The following is a 15,318-nucleotide window of genomic DNA, read 5'->3' as shown; positions in this document are numbered from 1 at the left end:
TGTGCCAAACCGTACATAAGAAAACACTGGCACCTGGACAGTTGGTGACTCAGTGATAACTACATACTTACCAACTTTTGCAGCCAGCTGTTCGTGAGGGGGCTCCATCATGGGGGCGTGGTCATGAGAATCACATCATTAGGCCACTCCCCCTGCTAATCTTTGTCAATTTCAGAATCGGTGGGTGGGGGGCGGGTCAGGATGATGCATTTACCCCCGCCCCCACCCACTTCACCAACGGGGTGAGCTGGACCCAGGAGGTTGCCCTGCTCTCCAGGGAGACCGGGAGAACTCCCAAAAGTTTGGGAGTCTCCCGGACATTCCGAGAGAGTAGGCAACTATGAATAATTATGGTTTCTGAGTAATGACTATTGGCACAGCCAACAACATGGCTGCTCCCACCATGTGGATACTCTTTTAAATAGAGAACTATTATTTCATTCCACAATATGGCTGCCTCCTCTGTGTGTAGAGGTGGCAGGTTTACATGTATAATTTTGTGAGTTCTGCAGTATGTTCCCTGGTATAGCTTTCATTTTGCATATAATTCTCATCTTAATATAGGTTATAAAATCAGCATGTTTACCCAAGAGCTTGTCAGAAGAATTCAAAGGGAGGCTTAGTCAGCAGCCACTTGTGCTTATGCTAACAGCCCTTTGCCAGGCTGATAACATTACAAAGGCCTTTTGTTACTGTATTACTGCTAGGAAGCAAGGAGCTGTTTACAATTTATACTGGCGTTTGTCTCCTTCCCTTAACCAATTTGCCTAGAAAAGGGGAAAAAACTGACTATTCTTTAGTGACAATACAAAGGTGGGTATCGCCCCCTCCCCTCCAACAACTCCTTATAAATACAAATGGGTGATACCTGTTACTTGAGTAAATATGAAAAAGATATTTCGGAAGAGCTGAAAGGTAGATCCTGACCTTTGATAAAACATAACTAAACGTAAGGGCACGATTAGAAACATATTCATAGGTATTAATTGACTAATAGTATTTTAGGCAAACACTAATTTGAAAGTCCATTCGGGTTTTTTTTTAAGTACACTATAATAGCAGGAATTTAGAAGCCTGTAAGAGTATGAAAGTTGATCCAAGATGAAAATCAATCTTGCAATAGCCACAAGATTATAATATTAGTATTACTACTACTCAGGCTGAGCTGAGTTAAGTCTTAGCCCCCCGGGCTAAATTTTGCCAGCCCCCCCCTGTTACTACAATCTTTATTGTTTGTGTCTATAGAGCCAATCATATCACACAGCACTGAGTAGGAAATATGTAACCATTCACATAAGCCCCTGGAGCTTACAGTCTAAATTGTCTACGACACACTAGGGTCCATTATTTTCAGCAGCCTATTAACCTACCAGCGTGTTTATGTAAAGCCACAAGTACTTATGAAAAAGAGAGATGAGATATGTGAATTTATATGCACCTTTGATAGTGTGCTAATTTCACGCAACTGCCTTCATACACGAGTACAAAAGGCTTTCTGCAGTGTATTACAGTACACTTATTATTATTATTACTGTTGTTATATAACAGAAAGTCTTGGGTGCATAGAATACAAGTCTTACATGGAACACAGTCAGTAGTGGAGTAAGACAAGTTGGGGCCCTTGGCTGTACGTACGCCATGGGCTTCCATCCAGGGCTGCCAAGGGGAATTTCAGGCTTCATTACAGCAACATATTGGGGCCTCTTCCATACACTCCAAAGGGGCATCTCCCACTGGTGGATCCAGAGGGGGCCCCCTCCCCAGCAGCAATCTTCATCCCATTAAATTGCGGTGGAGGTCCTATTATAGCGGAAAAGGGGCAGGGCCAACAGGTACCAATCAGATTGAAGGAGGGGTGTGGAGTTAAAATTGCCCCCACCCTAAAAAAAAGTCTAGGTCTGCCCCTGGCATGGCCACACCACTTTTGTGGCTATATATATATATATATATATATTTATTTGTGTGTGTGTATATATATATATATATATATATATATTATTTTTTTTTTTTTTCCATACACACACTGAATGTTGTGCATACCTATTTTTATACTGTAAATATACACATATATACTTTGTACATATATATATATATATATGTATATATATATATATATATCTGTAAGGGTATGGGCACAGATACTTGTACATATTAAATGTTCACTCAAAAGTGAGGTTTAATCCACAAGAGTGATGAGTGAATGTTACTAGCTGACAAATAATTGGCACACCGCTGCTTGACAAATTTATGGATTAAACCACATTTTATATTTAGAGCAAAATCCCCCAGCACACTGCTATAACCAGCAAAGGAGCTGCTACTTCTACTCGTACATAAAAATGCAAAAATAACAGTTGTACACATTTACAAATGTATGGAAAGCCACCCGCCACGTCTCGGCGCTTCTGCCAATAGGGTGGTTCTAACTCTAAACAGTGAGAGTCCCTATATTTGGGCCATACATAACTTACCAAGAGGTACCCCAAAAAGCCTCCAAAAGGCAATGCAGCACTCCCCCTCAGCTACTGATACCAAACGTGCCTCTCAAACAAACAATACAGAAGTGGAAGTTGCTCAGTCAATTTATAGGTTCATAGCAGGTGCTTGAAAGGGTGGGGTTATCCTGAAAGGAATACAGAAAAAAATCCCCCAGCACACTGCTATAACCAGCACAGGAGCTGCTATTTCTACCTTTCAAGCACCTGCTATGAATCTATAAATTGATTGACCAACTTCTACTTCTGTATTGTTTATACATTTCATATTTATTTATATATCTCCTCTGCTGTCCCCTTCTCTCCCCTCCACTCTCTCTCTCCCAAAGTCTCAACTCTCCCTCTCCCCCACCCCTACTGTCACTCCACCTCCACTCTCTCCCTTTCATCATCATCAGCAGCAGCTATTTATATAGCGCCACTAATTCCGCAGTGCTGTACAGAGAACTCACATCAGTCCCTGCCCCATTGGAGCTTACAGTCTAAATTCTCTAACAGAGAGAGAGAGAGAGAGAGACTGGGGTCAATTTGATAGCAGCCAATTAACCTACTAGTAAGTTTTTGGAGATTAGAGGACCATGTGTGCGCCCCCTGATGTGTATCAAGTTACCCATCACTGACATAAACCAACAAATAAGGTTAAATTAGAAGTACCCTGCTTTTCAAAAATCTCAGGTTTGACCTGTGCGTTTAAGTACGATAGACATGATATGGATATATTCGTTCAATACAAATTTGCAGACCATGTTTATAACATAAAATAGATTTTACATCTTGAAAACAAATATATTTGCTCCACAAGGGTAGGTTTCAGCCAGACATTCCATTAGCAGTCTACGCAAAGCTGGGACTACAAAGAAAACTGCATGTTTTCCCTCATGAAATTGTAAACATGACATGTCTTTAGCAGAACATGCTCCAGGACAAGCTATCTGGGTAACACACCATCCAATTGCAGTGAGCTAGGAGGCCAATACTTTGCAGCCTTCCTAAGCTCTACAGTAGCAGGAGACATTTTCCAGATAATTGCAATTATATTAAAAAAAATGCTTGGTTTGAAGTAAACCAGATAAAAGCATTTTTTTGCAACTGTGTCAGCTACATGGCCATCTTTTCCATTGGGCACGATGGGCAGTGCCCGGGGACCCCACGGGCAAGGGGGGCCCATATGCAGGGCTCTTAATTAGAATAAATAACCCTGCAAAAGAAAAAACCTGCAAAAAAACCCTTCAAGGGTCACTGAGCAAGTATATCTATCTATCTCTATCTCTATATATTTATATCTATATCTGTATCTCTATACATCTATATCTATATCTATCTATATATATATATATATATCTATATATGTAGGGGCCCCGGTGCACTGCTTTGCCCGGGGGCCCATAATGTTGTTAAGATGGCCCTGGTCAGCTAAACACATAACCGAAATCAGGGGGGTAGAGGAGGTACCAGTGTATGGGGCCCAGACCGACCAGGGGGCCCACAGTCCAGCATTTGTTTTTTTTCAATAACCTGTTGAGACCCTCACTCATTCCAAGTGGCACTCCAGGTTTGAAAATGTAGGGGGTGGGAGGCTGTAAGGCATTATTGGGGTCAGCCCTCTCTTAAGGAAGGCAGGTCATGTCTTGGTGGCTGGCTCTTCCCAGCAACTAATGAGCTGCCTTCCTTTCTAGTCCATCCCTTCCTCTGTCTCCCATCCTCTACCTCTTTTCTACCATTCTAGTCATACCCTCTCCTCCTACTACCCAGTCTGCTTCACCCTTCCCCCCATCAGCTTTGGAAGACAGGCAAGTGACATGGGGTGACTAATGTTATAGGGGGTTGCTATAATATGTAGGGTGGGTATTATAGTTAAGGGTGTCATGAGAGGTTCTGCTGGGGCTATTTTGAAAATGCCATCTGTGACTGGATGGGCTTACTTCGCCATCTGGTCTGTTGGGGAAAGAAGGATGAAGGGAGGTTCTTCCTGTATAGTTTATATAGGTTTCTTTCTCACCGTCAGTAACTGACTGTTACTGACCCCTTCTACTGGTGTCACCTGCCACCAGACACTCGCCGACTGCGAAAGCCAACTGCGCAATACTAGTGGAAGAACCTTGATTCCACCACTAGGCTCCTTCATGGTGCCTAAAACCGCTTTCTTCTGGCGAAGAAAGTATAGTTGCTATAGCACCTCTTTGCTGTGGGTTAGCTGGTGCCTCCTGACCGCTTACTATGGATCAGGACTGCTAGATAGCGTTGACAGAGAGAGATGGTGGGTTCAACACAGGACAGCCTGGTATCGGATTAAAGTGTAAGCTATCTTTTGGTCACAGGAAACAGCAGGCAATAGGCGTCAGACAGAATCTTCAAGTAGTGGTGTTTATGTCCTTACAAGGACCATTACACACTAGTTGGAGGTTCTAATGATCATCTAGAAGTACAGATGGTATAATACATTACATGGTCAAACAGAGCTCTTTATATACTGTTTGTGACACACATGTTCGCAGGGGGTAAACCATACCTGGCACCACAAGGTCTGAGATATTACATTCAAATATTAGCATCAGGCTATAATATGTTCTCTAAACATGATTTAACTGCAATTTAAACTTAACAAAATTTACATCAATCTGTGATTTCCTAAATTACTTACTGTTAGGTTTCCTGTCTCTCTAAGACACAGGATGAAAGTCTAACTACCCCCTCCTGTGCAATCAGGTTAAAGAATGTCGTGGTCACTCACAAATGAAAAGGCCTAATTAGCATGGGTTTTCCTTTCTTAAACAAACACATTTCCTCTATCATATGCCTACTGCATCAGAAATCAATACATTTCTAATACAAAATGATATACATTTGAGCACTGGGCCACTAATTGAAATACATTTATAGAATAAGTTTTTTTTAAGTGATCCAGTCGCACTCCTTCTCCCTTTGTCCATCCGGGTCCCACAGTTTGGCTACTGGTCCCACAGTTTCTTGGGGAACGGACTTTCTGCCGAAACAGTTCATATGCATTGCTGTGGGCCTTTCCTTGCTTGTGAACAATATAAAAGTCATACATTTAGCTCCACCACAACAGTTTGCCATTCTCCACAGTAAAATATCGTCCATTCAAATAAGGTTGAAGTTTTTTCACTGTCCAAACAATGGGCAAACATTCTTTCTCAATTGTGGCTTACTGCACCTCCTGCGTTGGCAGTTTCCTGCTCAAATAGGCCACAGGGTGCTCCTGCCTATCGGGGCCCCATATGTCTAAGTACTGCTCCATGTCCGTACTGTGATGCACCAGTTTGCACATTAAAATTCTTGTCATAATTGGCGCTATCAATACTGGAGGGCAAACAAGGGCTTCTTTCAATGGTTGAAATGCCAGCTCACAAGTGGGTGTTGAGTCAACTACATTGGGGAGTTTCTTCTTAGTGAGATCTGTCAGGAACTTTGCTACAGTACTAAAGTCAGGGACAAAACGTCTTAGTGCCTTGCAGTCCCTAAGAAGGCAAGTACTTGTCTTTGGGTTGTGGGCCAGCCAGTCTCGGATTGCCTCTACCTTAGCTAATTCTGGCTTAATCCTACCTCCCCACATACAATGCTCTAGGTACTGTATCTCTACTTGGATGGTCAGACCTGCCCACTGAATTTTTCCCAATACCTGCCCTATATGTTTTAGATGGTCCTCCCAGGACTTACTGAAAATGGCATTGCCAGTCAAGTAAGTCTGAGTAAAGCCTTTACACCCGTCCAACAGTTAATCAACCACACACTGGAAAGTGGCTGGTGAGTTCTTCATCCCAAATGGCATGGACTTAAACTCAAACAGGCCAAATGGAGTGATGAATCCTGACCGTTCTTGAGCTTCAGGGGTCAGTGGTATCTGCCTATACCCCTTGCTCAAGTCAAATGTGGAAATATACTTTGCTCCAGCTAACTTGTCTAACAGAGCATCAACGTGGGGCAGAGGATAGGGATCAGACATGGTCACCTTGTTCAACCAGCGGTAATCTATGCAGAACCGCGTTGTCTTGTCCTTCTTGGGAACCAATACAACTGAGGACGTCCAGGGACTGCGCGATGGCTGGATCACACCTAGCTCAAGCATCTCTTGCACCTCTTTGCATATACATGGCCACCAGTGCATCTCTAAGGAAGTTTGGCCGGGCTTCCTACTAAACTGAGTCACAAAGGGCCGCAGTACTGCCTCAAGCTGCTCCCTCTTGAGGTTACTCAACTGCTCATCCCAGCCCACGTTCTCCACACCACCCTCACCTGTCGCATCCATGAGGAGGTCAGGTAGTGGATCGCTTCTGGGTTCCTTAGTTGGTAAGCAGCAAATCGCCGCTACCACTGCACGCACTGGTGTTATGCCTTTAACATGTTTATGTGGTAGGTCTGCTGCCGCCTACCATCGCTATCAAATGACACCATGTAAGTGAAGTCACTTAGGAGTTTTGAAGCCGTGTATGGACCAGCCCAGGCAGCCTGGAGCTTGTTCTGACGCGTGGGCACCAGAACAAGAACCTTCTGTCCAACTTCAAAAACTTTGGCGTGTGCGCCCTGATCATACAAAGTATTCTACTTGTCCTGTGCTTCCAGTAGATTAGCTTGCGTAAGCCCCATGAGATTCTCTAACCGATCTGAGCTTGATCACATACATCATCATAGAGACATCCTGGGAGGGTAGCTCCCCTTCCCAAGAAATCCGTAACAGGTCAAGAGGTCCCCGGAGTCTGCAACCATATAGTAATTCAAAGGGGGAGAAACTGGTAGACTACTGCGGCATCTCCCGATAAGCAAACAGGAGTTGGGACAGGTAGCATTCCCAGCCCCAACCCCCCCCCCCCTCTGAAGTTACAAATGCCTGTAGCATATGCTTCAGAGTGCTGATGAACCACTCGCACCGTCAATTTGGGGATGATAGGGGCGGTACAGAGTTGATGCACTCCACCCAGAGACAATGGACCAGTTCACTCAGAATCTACTAGGCACAGGTAGTGAACCTACTATGTCCACAGTCACTCGCAGGAAATGTTCCCCAACTATTGACAAGTACCTGAGGGGAGCACGAGCACTGAGGCACCCAAGCCACTGACACACATCACAGGACTTATAGTAGGCTTGGACATTATCCAATGTTCCAGATCTGAGTCAGGCGCTCAGTGTTCAGTATCGCCCCTGGTGTCCAGCTATAGGGATTTTATGGGCAATTGACATCTATGTGGGACCACCAGTTGAACTTGTTCCCAGACTGGTCTATCTCCATCTTCCTTCCTGGCTACCCGGTACAGCAACCATTTACGCCAGGTCACACTCCCCACCTCCATCCCTAAAAGGCCACTGCCAGCTTAGCGTCTCATGCCTTCCAGCAAGGGGTCAGAGAGCTGAGCTGCCCTGAACCCTTTCCTTCAGCCCTCTCTATCATCTATGATTGACACTGAGTCCAACTTTGTTTTCTGACCACTTTCTCATATTGTTCTCTAAAATTGAACTTGAGGACTTGGCTTAAGGAAAATCTGTGCAAAGTCAAAATATTTTAAGATTTTAAACATTTTGTAAAGAAGTTTTATTTGTAGATAAAACCCTTATATTTAATTCTTAAGTTCCTGATACTTTGACATAGATCTACATGTAAGAAACTTTATAAAGTTTATTTTTTGGTTACTTTACATGTTTATTTGTTTCAATCATAGCAGTTTGGTCAATTTGTAGCACATGACCATATTTGTAATGTGTAAACGATTTCAGATACTGACCTCTCTCTCTATAGTAGTGTCCATGGTTCTGTAGGAACAAACACTCGAGACAAAGAGGTTTTTGATCATTTATTTTCCATTAACTAGTATAAAGGAGGAGTAAACACTGGTAGGTGGAGTGAACATACCTGTGGGTAATGACAATCATGGTAGTAGGCACGTCCTTACCTCCAAGAAGATGCTCCACCTTCTAAAGCCCTCTGTACCTCTCCTTAGGGGCAGTTTCGTCTTTCAAAGATTAAAAAACACATGCCTAAAAAAAAAAAATATGATTAACTACCTGTGATTAACTTACTAGCTTTAACAATTCAACAAATGCTAACATACAATGTTTTAAAGTAAAATGTAGCAAGTCAACTCTAAAGGATAAAAACTATACTAAAGTGGGAAATTTAGTTTCCTCTGCTGACTATCATCATCACACTTGCAGCTACCATAAACATCTCCATCTTAGTCTGCCCGGACCCTAGGAACTCTTTGCTGTTGTGTAAAGTCCTGCCACTTTGATAGATGGAAAAGCCTTCATACTGGAGTCCAAATTCTTAATAGCAGTGTAAAACACAGATCATGTTGCCATCTCCTGTCTCCTGCACCCGAGATTTTACAGGGTCGATGCCATGATGATGGAAAGGTCATGCCCCCGAGAAGAGGTTCCACCCTCCCAATGCCCTCTGTACCTGTTTTTAGGGGCATGTAATTCCATGATAGATGAAAAAAACTCAAACATTAATTTTCAAATATATATATATATATATACTCACACAAGTGAACCCTTGCATGATACTTATGCATTCTAGTGAAATCAAGCTACTTAAGGTGTTAAAAAGGTTCCTATCATGCATTTGTGGCTAGGCCAGGCCTCCTCAGAAGAAGAGCGTTACTTCCCGACGTAAGCACCCTTTTTTAACGTGGTTTTGTCCACATGTCACCACCTCATCATTCTTCTCCATCACCTCATCCTTCATCTTCATCGCCACATCCTTAATCTCCATCGTCTTACTGTTCTAAAACCTCTCGATACACGTTTCTGCTAAACACCTTATCGCTGTGCTCAATCAGTCTTCCTTGAAGGGCAGTATTCATAACCTGCACTTTCACATCACTGCTTCTCCGTACTTGTGAAAATGTGACATACAATTGTCCATGACCAACACAGGCTCTGGTAAATAAATACCCACACGGTCAAGAGTTTGAGCCCTCAACTGGTAAATTTAGCCTTTACTACCCCTCCCACGGGGGGAAGGAGGGATGATGGAAGTTAACTGACTTCACTATTATAATTTTTTTGTCAAATAATGTCAGTATACCAAATTGCAGGTCAATTGGATGAGCCCTTTCTGAGAAAATAGTTTTTTCCACACACACACACACAAACACACACACTAACACACGCCGCTAGGCTTATATATATTATATATATATATATATATATATATATATATATATATATAACCACAGCCCTCACTTACCTGTTTATTAGCCTCTTAAATGAATAGTGAATAGACTTACTTCTTTCCTGAAGTCATCCAGATGGGTTAAACATATAAAACCTTAACAGTATGACACTATTTGCTCCTTGTGGAGCTGCAATGAGAATGAGTGAAGAGCTAAATATGCAACAGTCAATCAGAACGCCTTGTGTCTGATTGGAGCATGGGAAAAACACTGATTGGCCATTACAATACAGAGAGGATTCTACTAACCTTAATACAACACAGAGCATTCTATTGCAGAAAACAAACCAATAAATAGATTGGATAATCCAACTCTTTAGGACAGAGCCACTTTTGAAGGCCACCCCTGCTCGCAAGAGGGATGGCAGGGATGGCTTTCAGAGATAAAAAAAAATACATCCTTTTAGATATAACTGGTTAAACGTGAAAACTGTAGCTTCTAGAATTCAACAAATCCTAACATACAATGTTTTAAATTAATATACACAACAAAGAGCATTCTACTAATCCAAATACAACCGAGAGCATTCTACTGTAGAATATAGACTAATAGATCATATAATCCACCTCTTCAGCACAAAGACACTTTGAATGCCACCGTTGCCCCCAAGAAGAGGTTCCGCCCTCCCGATACCCGCTACCTCTTCCTGAAGGCAGAGATGGCTTTCAAAGATAAAAATACATACTTTGAAATATAACTATTAGAACTGAAAAAAATAGCTTCTACAATTCAAAAAATGCTAACCTACAACGCAATAAAGTAATATATACAACACAGAGAGCATTCTACCTCAGAAAATAAACCAATAAATAGATTGGATAATCCACCTCTTCTGCAGAAAGCCACTTTGAAGGCCACCCCTGCTCCCAAGAACAGGTTCCACCCTCCTCTACGTAGTCCCTGTCCCCTGGTACACACACACTCTGCGTAGTCTGTGTTCCCCGATGCACAACTCCTCCGCACAGTCTGTCCCCCGATGCACACCTCCTCTTGCGCAGTCTGTCCCCGGATGCACACCTCCTCTTGCGCAGTCTGTCCCCGGATGCACACCTCCGCGCAGTGTCTGTCCCCCGATGCACACCTCCTCCGCGCAGTCTCTGTCCCCCGATGCACTTCTCCTCTTGCGCAGTCTCTGTCCCCGATGCATATTTCCTCTTGCGCAGTGTCTGTCTCCCAATACACACCTTCTCTTATGCAATCTGTCCCCCAATGCACACCTCATCATGCGCAGTCTGTCCCCCATTGCACACCTCCTTCTCGCAATCTCTGTCCCCGAATGCACACCTCCACCAGCTTCTGTCCACCGATGCACACCTCCTCTTAAGCAGACTGTCACCCGATGCGCTCCACCTCTTGCACAGTCTCTGTCCCCCGATGCACACCTCTTGTGCTGTCTCTGTCCTGATGCACACCTCCCCTTGCACAGACTCTGTCCCCTGATCCACACCTCCTCTTGCGAAGTCTCTGTCCCCCGATGCACACCTCCTCTTGTGCAGTCTCTGTTCCCCGATGCACACCTCCTCTTGTGCAGTCTGTTCCCCGATGCACACCTCCTCTTGTGCAGTCTCTGTTCCCCGATGCACACCTCCTCTTGTGCAGTCTCTGTTCCCCGATGCACACCTCCTCTTGTGCAGTCTCTGTCCCCCGATGCACACCTGATCTTGTGCAGTCTCTGTCCTCCGATGCACACCTCCTCTTGTGCAGTCTCTGTCCCCCGATGCACACCTTCTCTTGTGCAGTCTCTGTCCCCGATGCACACCACCTCTTGTGCAGTCTCTGTCCCCCGATGCACACCTCCTCTTGTGCAGTCTCTGTTCCCCGATGCACACCTTCTCTCGTGCAGTCTCTGTCCCCCGATGCACACCTCCTCTTGTGCAGTCTCTGTTCCCCGATGCACACCTTCTCTTGTGCAGTCTGTCCCCCGATGCACACCTCCTCTTGTGCAGTCTCTGTCCCCCGATGCACACCTCCTCTTGTGCAGTCTCTGTCCCCCGATGCACACCTCCTCTTGTGCAGTCTCTGTCCCCCGATGCACACCTCCTCCTGTGCAGTCTCTGTCCCCCGATGCACACCTCCTCTTGTGCAGTCTCTGCATGTTACTCCACAATTCATGACATACTGCGGAACCAGTCTATGTATATTTCAATTCAGTGAGGTCCAAAAACAGACACGTGACATCATAAATCAGGAAGAAACAGCGAACCTCAGAATTTTTCTGAATTTATAAATGATCCCACTGTGTGATAATATGGCAATTTTTCTCCTTTCACTATGTGATAATACTCTGGTTTTAATGTTCAGACTTCTTTGCATTAACTACATTAATTGGTTTTACAAATGCCTCTATTATCAGTAATTAATTCAGCCACGTCATTTACGGTAGAAAATGAGGCACCTAAAATAGAACCAGGTCACTATTACACCAAGAAAGGAGTCAGGTTGGTAAGTATATGATATGGTAGCAGTGGTCGAAGAGCGTGTGTATATGGTGGTGTGTTATACTGACACTTCTCCTGCTGCCTTCATTGTAAAACTATTATATTCCATTCACTTACATTTCCATGACATGTTCCATACCGCCACATCTCTATGTCCACCTAAAAATGTTGCTTTTGGGGCATTGTCCCGCCGTTCTGACTGCTAGGAGGTATGTGACGTTCCGGTGAGCGGATGGTGCACGCGGCAATGCAGTTTTTTTTTGGAGGGTGTCTTGGTCACTCACAAATAAAAAGGCCTAATTAGCATGGGATTTCCTCCTACATATGCCTACTGCATCAGAAATCAATACATTTCTGATACAAAAATCAGTACAATGATATATATCGGCGCACTGCGACACTAATTGAATTAAATTTATATAAGTAACTCATAAGTGATCCAGCCACACCCTCTGTAGCAGAAACTCACAGGGTGCTCACCAGGATACTTCCCCTGTAGAAAGGCAGAATCTGGGCTAGTAGTAAAACCTTACCCACAGTCAGTGTAGTGTATAGGATATGTATCTCACCCTCTCGGTATCTGTGCTGTGTTTATCAAAGAAGCTTCTCTCTCTCTGGTAAAGGCCAGGCATGTAGGGAGGTCTGTGGGGCATGTAAGTGGCATGTGGGAAGATCTAATGGGCATGTAAAGGGCATTTGGAGAGGTCTGTGGGGCATTTGAGGAGATCAGAGGGGCATATGAGGTCTGATGAGCATGTAATGGGCATCTGGGGAGGTCTGGGGGGCCATAATTTTGCTCCAGGTGTCATGGCTCCACACTACGCCTCTGCCCGTTTCATTTATAATGGACCCCACTATTTCTGATGGCAGCCCTCTGCTGAAAGCTTATTTCTCCACTTGTGTTTGCATGTCAATATAGTATTAAGACGCAACCTATGAGATGTGCAACCCGAAATACAGCACATATATGCATGTTGTGCAGATGTCAAACTTGCAAGGTGCCTTCTTTCCACCTGTCTGGTACTTTGTTAGTAAAGCTTTTGACAGTCGGTGAAAACCAAAATTCCGACCATCTCACAGGGTGTATCTAAAGTGCCTCTCCACGCCCTTATGTTTGTCCACTTCCATATGAACGTCCCTGGTCCGTCACAAGAGCCTGACAATACAGTGCAAGCTGTGTGTATGCGCAGTGCGATAAATTTTGCATGAGCAGCTTGGTGGCTCAGTGGTTAGCACTTCTGCCTCACAGCACTGGGGTCATGAGTTCAATTCCTGACCATGGCCTTATCTGTGTGGAGTTTGTATGTTCTCCCCATATTTGCATGGGTTTCCTCCGGGTGCTCTGGTTTCCTCCCACACTCCAAAAAAACATACTTGTAGGTTAATTGGCTGCTAACAAAATGACCCTAGTCTGTGTGTATGTTAGGAAATTTAGATTGTAAGCTCCAACAGGGCAGGGACTGACTGATGTGAATGAGTTCTCTGTACAGCGCTGCAAAATTAGTGGCGCTATATAAATGATGATGATGATGAGACGTATATTTACAACTCACATATGCACTTGCGTCCAACTCAAAATCAGCAAATGTGTGTCTATTTTGCACAATTAACTCCCAAAAAATAAATCCACATAGGCTGTATTTTATATGCCGCGGAAAAACTATTACCGGTATTACGGTAATAGTAAGCTGGATTTCAGCTCGCGGCTCCCTGAACCGCGAGCTAAAATCCAGCAAGAAAAGTACCGTAATACCGGTATTTACACGCACTATTACCGTAATGACGGTAATAGTGCGTGCGGCGCGTTAAGTTTTGGCTATAACGCCAACAATTGAATATGCCCCATAGAAGTAAAAACCACTTATTCTCAACACACCCTACAGCATATTATCTGCCACTATAAACAATAACTATAACTCTTTTAACTGTGGATTTAACAATCAGCAAATGACTGTTAATAACAATATTTATCAAATGACGTAATCCTTCTTAAATATCATGACATTGAACTGTGCAATAAATATTGCACCTTATCAAGGATGCAAAAAACAAAAAAATGCAATCTTATCAGGTCACTAAACGCTCAATGCCTAGAATATTGCCGGGACCACACAATAAGAGGCATCCTGCAAAGAGCACATAGTGATAGCTGCAAAAGCAAAGCAGGGATACAGGGCTGGGGGACATAAAGGCAGGTAGCGGCATGGAATAAGGCGACTGACAGGGGGCAAGGGTGGGATAATAGATATGCATGCAAGGACAGCTATGGACAGATGTATGGAAGAGGCAAGAGATGGAAGAAAAAAAAAATGAATAACAAAGGAGAAGAGGGATAAAAAAAAAAATTTGCAGGCAGAGGCAGCTGAAGAGGGAGTTAGAAGGAAAATCTGTTCCCCAGGATCTGTGCTTTTTTTTTCCTGACAGCCTGCTCTGATTAACGGGCTGCCTTCCAGCTCCCAGCCGGCTGCGGTCCTCCCTGCACCCCCTCCCCGCTGGCTTCCTGGCGGGGGCGGGGCCTGCTGAAAGGTTACATTTGCACAATGTGCCTCTGGAAAAGCAATGCCAGGGGGGGGGGGGAGAGGGGAAGGGAGGGGGGCACACAAACCATTCTGCGGTGTCTGTGTAATGGAAAAAACCCTCTGGGGACGTGCAGAAAAATATCACGTTACACTCACTCAGTACAATGAGGAGAGGAGGAGGTGGGGGGGGGGGGGGGAAATAGCCTCCTCAGCCTGTTCTGTGGAAAGAAAGCTCGTTCAAAGGGAGCCGGGATTCATCTGAGCGAATTGTCCTGTCTCCAGCACTACTTAGACCAGAGGTGTGAAAAGAGGACGCTTTACACTGAGGACAGATCTGATCATGAATCCAATGGTGCATTAACCCTGTGGCTGCTGCACCCCTCATATAACTTTATCTATCTATCTATCTAGTTATCTCTATCTATCTATCTAGTTATATCTATCTATCTATCTATCTATCTATCTATCTATCTATCTAGTTATCTCTATCTATCTAGTTATATCTATCTAGTTATATCTATCTAGTTATATCTATCTAGTTATATCTATCTATCTATCTATCTATCTATCTATCTATCTATCTATCCATCTAGTTATCTATCTATCTATCTATCTATCTATCTATCTATCTATCTATCTAGTTATCTCTATCTATCTATCTACCTATCTATCA

The 15,318-nt window shown here is 43.9% G+C and overlaps 1 long non-coding RNA gene across 1 annotated transcript in view; it reads right to left on the bottom strand.

Annotated features, from left to right (window-relative positions):
* Positions 1 to 8,183: 8,183 nt before the first annotated feature.
* The window catches only part of LOC142101037 (uncharacterized), a 233,614-nt gene continuing 226,479 nt past the window's right edge, over positions 8,184 to 15,318 (bottom strand). The window contains exon 4 of the long non-coding RNA XR_012678954.1: positions 8,184 to 8,486. This is a non-coding gene — a long non-coding RNA (uncharacterized LOC142101037). The remainder of the gene's footprint in view (positions 8,487 to 15,318) is intronic.

This window comes from Mixophyes fleayi, chromosome 9 (genome assembly GCF_038048845.1).
Source record: "Mixophyes fleayi isolate aMixFle1 chromosome 9, aMixFle1.hap1, whole genome shotgun sequence".
NCBI classification, from domain to species: domain Eukaryota; kingdom Metazoa; phylum Chordata; class Amphibia; order Anura; family Limnodynastidae; genus Mixophyes; species Mixophyes fleayi.
The sequence above is the reverse complement of the archived record's forward strand: the minus strand, read 5'-3'. Positions and strand labels throughout refer to the sequence as shown.